At 34.3% G+C, this 12,088-nt stretch overlaps 1 protein-coding gene across 3 annotated transcripts in view; it reads right to left on the reverse strand.

Moving 5' to 3' along the window:
- Sema3a (semaphorin 3A) overlaps window positions 1-12,088 on the reverse strand; it is a 318,416-nt gene that overhangs the window by 144,679 nt on the left and 161,649 nt on the right. The window lies entirely within an intron of this gene.

Here is a 12,088-nt window from a genome sequence, read left to right on the forward strand (position 1 = left end):
CCCTCTATTTAATTTGTATCATACTTATTTGACAATAATGTTTTCGTTTTTGTCTTTCCAATGTGCTGTTACAGCTTTGATCTGACCATTCAAAATCATGTATTCCTAATATTTCATCATTCACTAAAGATTATTAGAAATCTCTTCTTCAAAGAGATCTGTCTACTAAAACTAACATACAGTCCATTTATAATTATCACATTGTCCATCTCTTGTTGAATATATGACATGGGATTGTTTTGGGACAGGGTCTTGAACTTTAACCCAGTCTAGCCAAGAACTACAGATCATCCCAATTTCTGGGATTATAGGTAGGTGTGATGATACTTTTTTTAGTGTCTACCTTTTTAATGTCTCCCTTTAGTCAGTAAAATGTTTTGTCCATTTTGGAAGATATTTTTACCTTTGTTATTTAGAAATCATGGCATAAAAGAATCCTCATTGTTTTCTGACTTAATTTCAGAAACTTAAATATTACTAATAGAACTAAAGTTACTGTCATTTCATAGGTAGTTAAGTCTGTAAGCATACTCATATTTTCTTAATTGCATTACTATTATACTTTTAATTTAAAATAAACTTTAAAATGCTTTGAATGATATAATAAACTAGATGAAGACTCTACAACACCAAATCATTTACTCAAATACTCGTTTCATTGCTTGAATTATGATTCCCTCTCCAATATAAAAATATTGTTTCGAGCCAGGCGTTGGTGGCTCACCGGCTATTTTTGACTACTCAGAAGGCGGAGATATGAGCATCATGGTTCAAAGCCAGCCCTGGCAGGAAAGTCTGTGAGATTCTTAACTCCAATCAACTACTAGACAACTGGATCTGGTGCTGTGGCTCAAGGGGTAGAGTGCTCGCCTTGAGCTGAAGAGCACAAGGACAGCAGCACCCAAGCCCAGAGTTCAAGCACCACGATGACAAAAAAATAAAACAAAAAAGAGTCTATATACATATTTTCTTTTACATTGTTTGAAATTTTCAAACTTGGTCAAAAGGATTATAACAGGTTGGCTGAAGACCAGGATTTAAGCAAAAGCTGACCACTGTCATTTTCTTCTACTGTTGAAAGGAGCTCAGAACAATTTCTTTTTGAAACGGCATGTGGACTAGAGTAGCCTGTTACATTTATTCCCACAACGTACCAAAAATCCCATCATCACATTTGCAGGAATGTGACCTGTTGATTAGAGTCCATTGCATTTAGCTAGCACAGGCTTTCTTCACTGAATATTCCAGTGAATATAAAAAGGTATAAAATGTTTTGTAGAGTCTGCTTGAATATGTTTCCTTTAGGGAAGCTTTGTAATAGTCACAGTACTTAGGTGATTTCAAGTGACATTCTTCTGGCTCTCAATTTTACACAAGGGGCTAAGTTCTTATGTTTATGCCATACAGTACTATGACATTGATTTACATCTAGTAGAAAGATTTACAGCCTAAACATTTATTATGGACAGCATTATTTTGCATACTTAATTCTAAGATATGCCTTTATCATAATAGTAATCCTTACTCAGAGATACCAATGATATCTCCACTCATACATGAGGAAGTAGAGGATAAAGGAGGCTCTAGAGAAATATCTAAATTTTTCAGACTTTTTTTTTTCTAGAGAAATGTCTGAATTTTTTCAAACAAGCCTACCTTTTGCTGCCTGTGCTTTTTAACATTGGTTTTGATTAGCATCACCAGTCCTCAAAGTACTAGAGAGCACTATACAATTAATGCTATCAAGTGTTCTTTTAACATATTTTCTAATAAATGGAAAGTTTCTAATCAGGTTTAGTACTTGGATATAGATATTGATGTATCTGAAATATTCAAGTACAATTTAGTATTCTTCAAAGGTAATCTAAATGTTTTCTCTCCTTTTCTTGCTTTTATAAAAAATATACAATTAATTTGCCTTACAGCACCTTTAAAAGTAAAATATTAGGATTTTTTTTTTACCATAAGAAACTGTTGAAAATACCCATTGTTAAAAATCTAGAGAGTTAGGGACTGAAATCTGTTTTTTTTCAAAAGTGTAAACTGAAGTTTTAACCTCTTTTTTTTTTATTGTGACAATACCATACAGAGGAGTTACAATTACATGGGCAAGGTAATGAGTACATTTCTTAACAAGCATTGTTGCCTCCTCTTTGTTTCCCCTTCCAATCCCTTCCCATATGTCCTCACTTCCCCCACTCACAATCCGCTCTCCCCCCCACCAAAGGTGTAAAGTTCATTCTTTGACATAAAGACTTGTACATCTCATTGTTGCAATGGGTCAACCTGTATCCCTAGTTAAATGATTTGTTTTTGCCCTTCCCCTCCACAAATTATACCAACATCAAATACAGTGAAAACAGGGTTATACCGTGGGGGAGGGACATACAAAGCAACATAGAAATCATCTTAAAAATATGTTAAGACAATTGCATGAAAGAAAGAAAAAGATTTGAATACTTATCTTAGGGTTCATTCCCCTAACATCAACTTATCTGACCTTTTCTGCTTGACTCAGACATATACGAGTTATTGCAAATAAGGGAAACCATGGGACCTATGTTTCTTTGGGCCTGGCTTACTTCACTTAATATAATTTTGTCCAAGTCTTTCCATTTCTTAACAAATGGGGCAATGTCATTCTCTCTGATGGAGGCATAGAATTCCATTGTGTATATATACCACATTTTCTTGATCCATTCATCTACTGAGGAGCATCTGGGTTGGTTCCATATCTTAATTATGGCGAATGATGCAGCAATAAGCATTGTTGTGCTGGTAGCTTTAGTATGGTTTTGTTTATGATCATTAAGGTAAATGCCTAAAAGTGGGATTGCTGGGTCATTGGGGAGGTCTATGTGGACTCTTTTGAGGAACTTGCATACCGCTTTCCAAAGTAGTTGAACAAGTTTACACTCCCACCAAAAATGCAGTAGGGTTCCCTTCTTTCCACATCCCCTCCAGCATCTGTTGTTATTAGATTTTTTGATTATAGCCATTCTAACTGAGGTGAGGTGGTATCTCAATGTTGTTTTGATTTGCATTTGTTTTATGGCTAGAGAGGTTGAGCATTTCTTCATGTGTCTATTGGCCATCCTTCTTTCCTCTTCAGAGAAGATTCTCTTTAAGCCTTTAGTCCATTTATTTATTGGGCAGTTGTTTCTTTGAAGATTTGTTTTGGGGGATTTAATTTTTGAGTTCCAGGTATATTTTACATATGAGATCCTTGCCCATTGTATGGCTAGTGAAGATCGTCTCCCAGTCCATGGGCTTTCTATTGATCTTGCTAGCTATGTCCTTTGCCATGCAGAAGCTCTGCAATTTCATGCAATTCCATTTGTCCAACCTTTCTCTGATTTGTTGTGTTTCTGGGTCTCTATTAAGAAAATTTGGGCCTGTGCCAAGGAGACCTAGGGTTTCTCCTATTCCATCCTGCAGTGTTTTCAGAGTGTCTGCTTTGACTCCAAGGTCTTTGATCCATTTGAAGTTGATTCTGGTGCAGGGTGATATATAAGGGTCTAGCTTTAATTTTGTACAAGTAGTTAACCAATTTTGCCAGCACCATTTACTGAAGAGGCTATCTTTCTTCCATTCTATTTTTTTAGCTCCCTTATTGAAGATTAGATGACTACAGGTCTGTGGGTTCATTTCTGGGTTTTCAATTCTATTCCATTGGTCCTAACGTCTGTTCTTGTACCAGTACCAAGCTGTGTTGATTACTATGGCTTTGTAGTAGAGTTTGAAATTTATTATTGATATTCCTCCAGCACTGTTCTTTCTGTTAAGGATCGTTTTTGCTATTCGGGGTCTTTTATTGTTCCATATGAATTTTTGTATTGCCTCTTCTATTTCCTTGAAGAATGAAGTTGGAGTATTGGTAGGTATTGCATTGAATTTGTAGATAGCCTTGGGAAGTATTGCCATTTTCACAATGTTGATCTTTCCAATCCAGGAGCATGGGAGGTTTTGCCACTTTCTACATTCTGTTATGATTTCCTTTTTCAGGTTTTTAAAGTTTTCATCATAAGTGTCCTTCACTTCTTTGGTTAAGTCAATTCCTAGGTATTTTTTTTGGGGGGGGGCTATTACGAATGGAGTTGCTTTCCTAATTTCAGCCACATTTTTCTCATTGTCGGCATACAGAAAAGCCATTGATTTTTCAGGGTTAATTTTATACCCTGCTACTTTGCCAAAGTTTTGAATCAGCTTGAATAATTTGGGAGCAGAGTCCATGGGATTCTTTAAATACAAGATCATGTCATCTGCAAAGAGGGAAAGTTTTACTTCTTCTTCCCCTATTTGGATCCCTTTTATGTTCGCATTTTGTCTTATTGCTGTAGCTAGGCATTCTAATACTAGATTGAAGAGCAGTGGAGAGAGTGGACACCCTTGTCTCATTCCTGAGTTAAGAGGAAATGGCTTTAGTTTTTCACCATTGAGTATAATGCTGGCTGTAGGTTTGTCATATACAACCTTTATTGTATTGAGGAATGTTCCATGGATTCTTAAGGGGTGTTGGATCTTGTCAAATGCTTTTTTTGCATCTATTGAGATAACCATGTGGTTCTTATTGGTTCTTATTCTTCTGTTGATGTGATGAATTATGTTAATTATGTTAATTGATTTGTGTATATTAAACCAGCTTTGCATCCCTAAATTGAATCCTGTTTAATCATGGTGGATGAGTTTTTGGATAAATTGTTGATGTCGATTGAGCAAAATTTTGTTGAGAAGTTTTGCATCAATGTTCATCAAATAAATGGGTCTATAGTTCTCTTTCTTTGATGAGTCCCTGCCTGGTTTTGGGATGAGGGTTATTACGGCTTCATAGAATGAGTTTGGTAGTGAACTTTCTCTTTCAATTTCATTGAAGAGTTAAAGAAGTATCGGTGTGAGCTCTGCTTTGAAGACCTTGTAGAATTCTGCTGTAAAACCATCTGGTCCTGGGCTTTTCTTAGATGGGAGGTCTCCTATTGCTGTTTTTATTTCAGTGCTTGATATGGGCCTGTTAAGATGGTTTAATTCATATTGGTTTAGTTTCGGCATGTCGATATTTGCTAGGAAAAGGTCCATTTCTGTCAATTTCTCAAACTTATTAGCATAAAGGTTTGAGAACTATTCCCTTATAATGTTCTGAATCTTGGTTGTTTCTGTGGTGATGTTTACATTCTCATCTCTGAGTTTATTTATTTGGGTGTGTTCTCTTCTTTTTCTGATAAGATTTGCTAAGGGTCTGTCTATTTTGTTAATTTTTTCGAAGAACCAACTCTTTGTTTTGTTGATTCTTTCTATGGTTTTGCATTCTAATTCATTTAATTCTGATTTAATTTTGATTATTTCTTTCCATCTACTGGAATGGGGTTTATCTTGCTGCTCTTTTTCAAGGAGGCTCAGATGTCTTATTAAATTGTTGGTTTCAGATCTCTCCAATTTGTTGATGTAGGAACTCAGAACTATAAACTTCCCTCTGAATACTGCCTTTGCTGTGTCCCAGAGGAGCTGGTAGTTTGTGTGTTCATTTTTGTTGAATATCATGAACACTTGAAATTCATTTCTAATCTCTTCTCAACCCCAAAAGCCACCAAAAAAAGTCTTGTAACACACAGAGGCTGAACAACACACTGTTGAACCACCAGTGGGTCATGGAACTGGTTACCCTATCTTAAAATAATCATCTTTTCATTGGTTTTACTATTTTTCTTGACATATAACTGTCAGAGATTTCCACATACTGTAAATTGCACACATTCTGCTAGGAACTCAGTTATAAATAGTTCATTTCTTCTGAAAACAAAGTTAAGAGAATTTAAGCCCATACTTGAGTTTAAGCAGTGATGAATTTAAGAAAATTGGTTTTGAATATTAATCTGTATCCATTTCTGTTACAGAAGCAGATTTTATTTTGCTCACTAGAAGTTCCATGAAATTCCAGTCCCAAAACAGGTGAGGATCATAAATTATGATCCTGCTTGTGGAAAATGACAAGATTCATTGTTCCAGTCAAATAGCAAGTACAGAAATGGCCCTTCAATTACTGTGGAGGAATTGAACTGTGTCAACTTAAGTATGCTGCAATTACATGCCCCAAAATTCCTGGTTCTGAAGGTTGGTGAACGTTGGTCACATAGGAAATGTGCATGAGTCTTGGGAGGCAAGAATTAAATTCTAATCATAACATGCAAAACTCTGGTCTGCTGGCCAGCAGGTTAACTGATGGCCAACAAGCTCATACAGCTTACTGCAGTCTTATTCCTTAGTTTCTCAAGGCTCTGATCTTTATCTGTGTCCATGGTAAAACATACCAGGGTCTGTAAATCACATCAATCTACCAGAGGTAGTAAATTGGAAGAAGAGAAGGACAGACAATGGTCCTTATTCCTCCTTGCTCTTCTCACTTCACATTCAGCCTTCCCTTCCTAAATTCAAATGTGGTTTCCTTAGAAACTTCAGGCCCACCCTCTGTGTCAGAGGTCTTCCATGGATGCATTTCCACATCCTTTCATTAAATGAAGTCTAATCTCCATAATATATTTTTTCCTAAATAATTTAGAAAAGCTCTGACCTGTGATCAAATCAGGTGAATAACTCTTACTACAATAGGACAAATAGCTCATTACAATCCGTATGTAAGGGGATTATGGTTTAGATCTATTTAAAACCTACATACATACATATACATGGTTATTTGTTGATAATATTATTTATTTCTAAATATGATGATTCTTACTGCATAAGTTTACATTATATTAAATCTAAAATCAATAAACTATATTAACTTGATGTGAAAAATACTAGAATATTTTAATATTAAATACAAATGGAAATACATGTTTAATAACATATATCATATTTACTATACTATAGATATATTTAATATATTTAGCACCTATTTGAATACAATGATAAGGACCTACAATAATGTTCTGTTCTTAACACATAAAGGCAAAAATAAAGTTACTATTCCCAATCTCCAGTAATAATGTCAAAAGAATGCATTGCTTTTGTCTCACTGTCCCTAATAATATCAAAAATAGATATATACTGCGATGAAATCATACAAATAGAACTTTGTAAACTTTAGTGATAGCTTTTGGACATGAGAGTAATGGAATTTTTATTGTCACTCTTCTAAATCAAATAAATATAAACAGCCAAAAGTTTAACACAGAATTCTTTATCTTGAGACAGAGTACAGCATCTCTAAGGAAAATATTCTGAGATTTCAAGTTAAAGGTATAATATGATTTTCTGTGGAATCTCAGAACTAAGAAGAAACACACACTTGAAGATTATATAAAGATTAAATCATATAGAAAAGAAAACTACAAATGCCAACTATTAGCAACTGCATGTCCAGAGAACTTGGAAAAACTTGCTGACTATGAACTCTGAAAATATTATCCAAAATCCTTTTCCCAGTGGACTTATCCAAATCATACTAACAGACCTTACAGAGCATAAATTGTTGACTGAACTCTAAAAGTATGTTCACTGATTTAAGGATAACTAATGGTGTCCATTCAATTCCAAATAATAATTTGATAACTGTTGACGAATATTTGACCTTTGCTTCAACCATTTAAGAACTAAACTGAAATTTCTAAAAATGAATACATTTCAAAAGCCTCAAAGTCCTTCTTAAATTTTATCTAAAGCGTCTCTATTTCAAATACTAGCCTTATTTTTAAGCAAATCAACACAGTATTTTTAAGATTAATATCCAGTTAAAAGAATTTCAAAGATTTCCCAGGCATTGTGGCATATGCCCATATTTCCAGCACCCTTGAAGCTAAGGCAAAACTATCATGAATAGGAAACTAGCCTAGGCTACATCGTTAGAACCTGCCTCAAAAAGAAAATCAAAACCAAACAACAAAAGCAAAAAAAAAAAGTTCTAAAATATAAACATATGTGTATAGCTGGACACACTTCTGTGGCATTAAAAAAAGCCATCTATTACTGGTTACCATGCAAAATTAGTCATCTATGTAATGAAGTGCCGTCAAACTTTACCATGTAATAAACTGACCATCATCTTTCATGTATGAGATCATCTAGACTGTCCACAAAAACTTCAAAGTATGTGTGATCTCTAGTCTTTGTCAGATAACAGGTTAGATCATGGTGGAAATCTCTTTAAAACAAAAACCAAACCAAACAAAACAACAATAACAACAACAAAACCATTTAGCTACGGAGTCATGGGTAAGAGTTTTTATTATACAAGAAATGCCATTTGCAGAACATCAGCCTTTACTCTGGTTGTCTTTGGGCAGGGAGAAAAGGCCTGGTCACACCTAAACTTGGTGAGTTCCAGGATAGCAGAGGAACCATGGTTTCATATGCGTGAGTATTTTTAAATAGGTATGGCATTTTTAGATCTTTCCAAATAGAATGCCCACTATACTAAACAATAAACATGCCTGCCCTTTGGTTCAGCAGGAGACACGTTATCACTGCTACAAAACTATTTTCAAAGAAGTCTTTTGCTTTAGAGGAAGATACTATTTTTCCAAGACTCTTAACTATACAAAACTAGTCAACAAAGGCACTGCACTAAAGATGGGAAACAAATATTTTGGAAGGATTTTGAGATTTTATGAAACCTTATAATTTTTGTAGGTTCCTAAATTAGAAAGTGATACTAACTTAACAAAAGCCCATCAAGCTTTCAAATGCCTAAAATAAAACAAACCCTAAACTTTGAGCATTGAAAAGTAAATGAAATTCAAGGTGGACATGTACATGTTGGAATGTGCCACAACTTAACACAAGTGTGCAGCTTGAAGGTTTTAATTGCTTTACCTGGCAAAAATTAGTGTTACTGAGCTCTTGACATGTGAACCTTGATAAATTTGAGAGCTATGCCATAGTATATCATAAAAGCTAAAAAGAAAACACATCTATAGATAATAGTTAAGTAAGTCTTACAGAATTTAAAAACTGTCTCAAAGTTCAGGTGCAGGATATTGCACTTTGAAATGCAACCAGGAAAGAGAATCGCTTTATTTTTTGGTTCCCCTCAGATGTTTGAAATTTTTATTTCCAATGAAGTTCAAAATATTTCGAGCAGTCATACGGTTGCCATTTGGTTTTATTGAAACTCAGTGCTGAGAGAGATGGTTTAGTAGGATAAATAGAGAATATTCAGAGAGCTATTGATTCAAAACAGATTCTTTTACCAGTTTAGCATGAATTCAGTTTTCATTTGCAAAAGAGGGTCAAAGAAGTTAATCCATCTATAGAAATGTTATTGTGAATAAAGCCCTATTGTGATTTCAAGCCCTAGGAAAAGATAAAACATGAGAGTAGATAGACATAGTCAGAATACAGATATCTGGCTTTCTTTCTAATAGCATTATATGTAACATATTTTTTCAAATAACTTAAGTAACAATAATGTACATGTTAATGAGAACTTTTTACCTCTACTGCTAGAATAACATTAAGGTGTAGAACCTACAACACCAGGAAAATAAAAGATATCCAAGAGGATGTGTTTTAAATATATATTCACTTCTACAAAAGAAAATATAAATTCAATGTCAGAAATGTTCTTTGTAGCAAAGGATGGTGTCTGGGTGCATGTGTAATGTGTGTGTGTGTGTGTGTGTGTGTGTGTGTGTGTGTTAGGTTACAGATTCCCTCTTCACCACAAAGTTCATTCTTTGTGGAATAATAGTTGCTCAAATTCCAACTGCTGCTTTAATATATAGGTTCATGCAAAGCTGAGCAGAGTAATGATGGGGTACTGTGGGTTGGAGTTTCCCAGATGCATGGGAGAATGGGGAGAGGGTTTATTTTTCTCTATGAGACCATACTCAGTGACAGACGACATGAGTTCAATGCAATGGCATGTCCTCCCTTCCTAGTGACTATGGAGAAACAAACAAAAAACCACAACAAACAAAGAAAAAACAAAAACAAAACAAAATAACAACAAAAAGCCAACTTTCCTTAACAAACTGAAGAGTGACCTATTCTCAAAGTGACTTTTTCCAATTCTGTGCATTTTTACATCTGAATTGAATGAGAAGACACCATCTCCCCAGAATAATTTGTTTAAAGGCCCTTCATTTGCAGTTAAATTGGTAGGGAAAGGTAAAGCCATCTTTTAGAAAGTAAAGGGAGAACATGTCAGGAGGTTGTTCATTTACTTTGTATAAATGCTCAGGTCAGTTCTTGTTTTCATTATGGGTCTATCTTGGAGTCTTGATGGCGGCAATATCCACTCAGGGCTGTTTCTTGTGGTTTCCAGGATCTCATGAGTTCTTTGAAAGGAATTATTGCCCACAAATCCAACCAGCTACTAATTACTCAAAATTCAGTACAGAATTTCTGTCAGACTGCCTATGGGGTTGAAACAAAATTAAAAAACAAAACAAAACAAAAAACCTCTTCCTTCTTGATCTTTTTGTCCAAATTCAATATTTAAATTATGGTATTTCTTTCCTTCAGTTTATCCATAAGAAAATTTTGCAAAATTCAAAAAGTCATCTAATCCCTCTTCTGAAAATCAATATAATGAATAAAAGGGAAAAAAACTGGATCTATTAATGAAAGTTTTGAAATAACTAGCAAATGCAATCAATCCTGTTTTCTACTTTTCTTAAACTGGCACAAAATTAATAACCCTTTTCCTTACATCTACATAATACATATTCTTCCATTTAATAGATGAGATACCAAGGCCCCCATAGGCATTACTCAATTCATTTAATAAAATAAGTCAGTGAACTTCATTGTTCTAGTTATTCATTTCCAAATAGCTCATACGTATCAGTTGAGACAGCATAAAATTTGTAGGACATTTTTTATTTTATCGGCTTTCACATAACCAGAAAGTTTATGGCAATCTGAAATTATAGGATTATTATATTTGACATATTCAGTTTTCTGCCCTAACTTAACTCTAGCTGAATTCCTCTGAATAGTCTTCTTAAAGGGTTTCTATATTGATTTAGGCTTCCTTCAACTTTATCAAAAATCCTGCTCAGCAGTTAAGAAAATGTATAATACTCTCAAATCAGTTTACCCAGAATTCTCCTCATCTCTGACATTTCCTGTTAGCAATTGTCAAACAACTCATTCTCTTCAATCTGTTCCTTGGCTCTCCATCTCCACTGGTCCTTTAGAATGAAATCCAATGTTTTCATCATCACACAAAACCCACACAAAACCCACTCCTGTGTAAAGTGTGAATTAACTACATTTAGACAGTGTGCTGGATAATTTTTAATATAATAGCAGTTTTTTATAAGTAATTTTCAAGAATGAATCTTTCATGATTGTGAACATGTAGACAATTTAAGGATAGGAGCTCCCTATACTTTGTGTACCATAATCTACCTTCCTTCATCTATTGCCACAGTGCTTCCAGGCAGACACACTTTTTTCTCATGAATTTAAATGCCATCTCTAAACCTAACTTTCAAATATCATTTCAGATAGTTGCTTTTAATCAATCAAGTCCTCTGTTTATGCTTAAATATCTAGATGCAGTACATTTTAGGCAGCAAACAAGCAAATAAAATGATCTATGCTAATGTCATATTTTACCTCAGGAAAAAATGATCTCCCCTATTTTTAGAGTCCATATTATCCATTTTGATCTCCATAATGCCCAGGACAATTTCAACAATATTTATTCTTATTTAAGAAGGGAAGAATAAAGCAAGAGGAAGAAAGAAAGAAGGGAAGGAGGGAGGGAGAAAGAGAGGAAAAGAAGGAGGAAGGTAGGAAAGAAAGGAGTAGGGAATCTAAGGGTAAAGAAAGAAATGGAATTTAATCATGATGACTTTGAAATAGAAACATTTCACATCTTTCAGCAGGAGTTAAATTATATAAATCTAATGCATAAAGAAGTTGACATTTAATGTAAGTGTATATACTACACAATTACATTGGGTTAATTATTCTTTACATATATAAATCTTCAAGGGATTAGGTTTCTGCTTTATTAAAGAATACTTTATTGTTATTTACTTTCTTTACATTAAACTGGCAGCATTTCTAGAACAAAATATTGATGTTTTAGTCCTCAGGAGTGACTAAATCCACAAAGCAGGTTGTGAAAAAAAATTAAGAA

Source organism: Dipodomys merriami, unplaced genomic scaffold (genome assembly GCF_024711535.1).
Source record: "Dipodomys merriami isolate MVZ:Mamm:240054 unplaced genomic scaffold, mDipMer1.0.p SCAF_5, whole genome shotgun sequence".
Classification (NCBI taxonomy): domain Eukaryota; kingdom Metazoa; phylum Chordata; class Mammalia; order Rodentia; family Heteromyidae; genus Dipodomys; species Dipodomys merriami.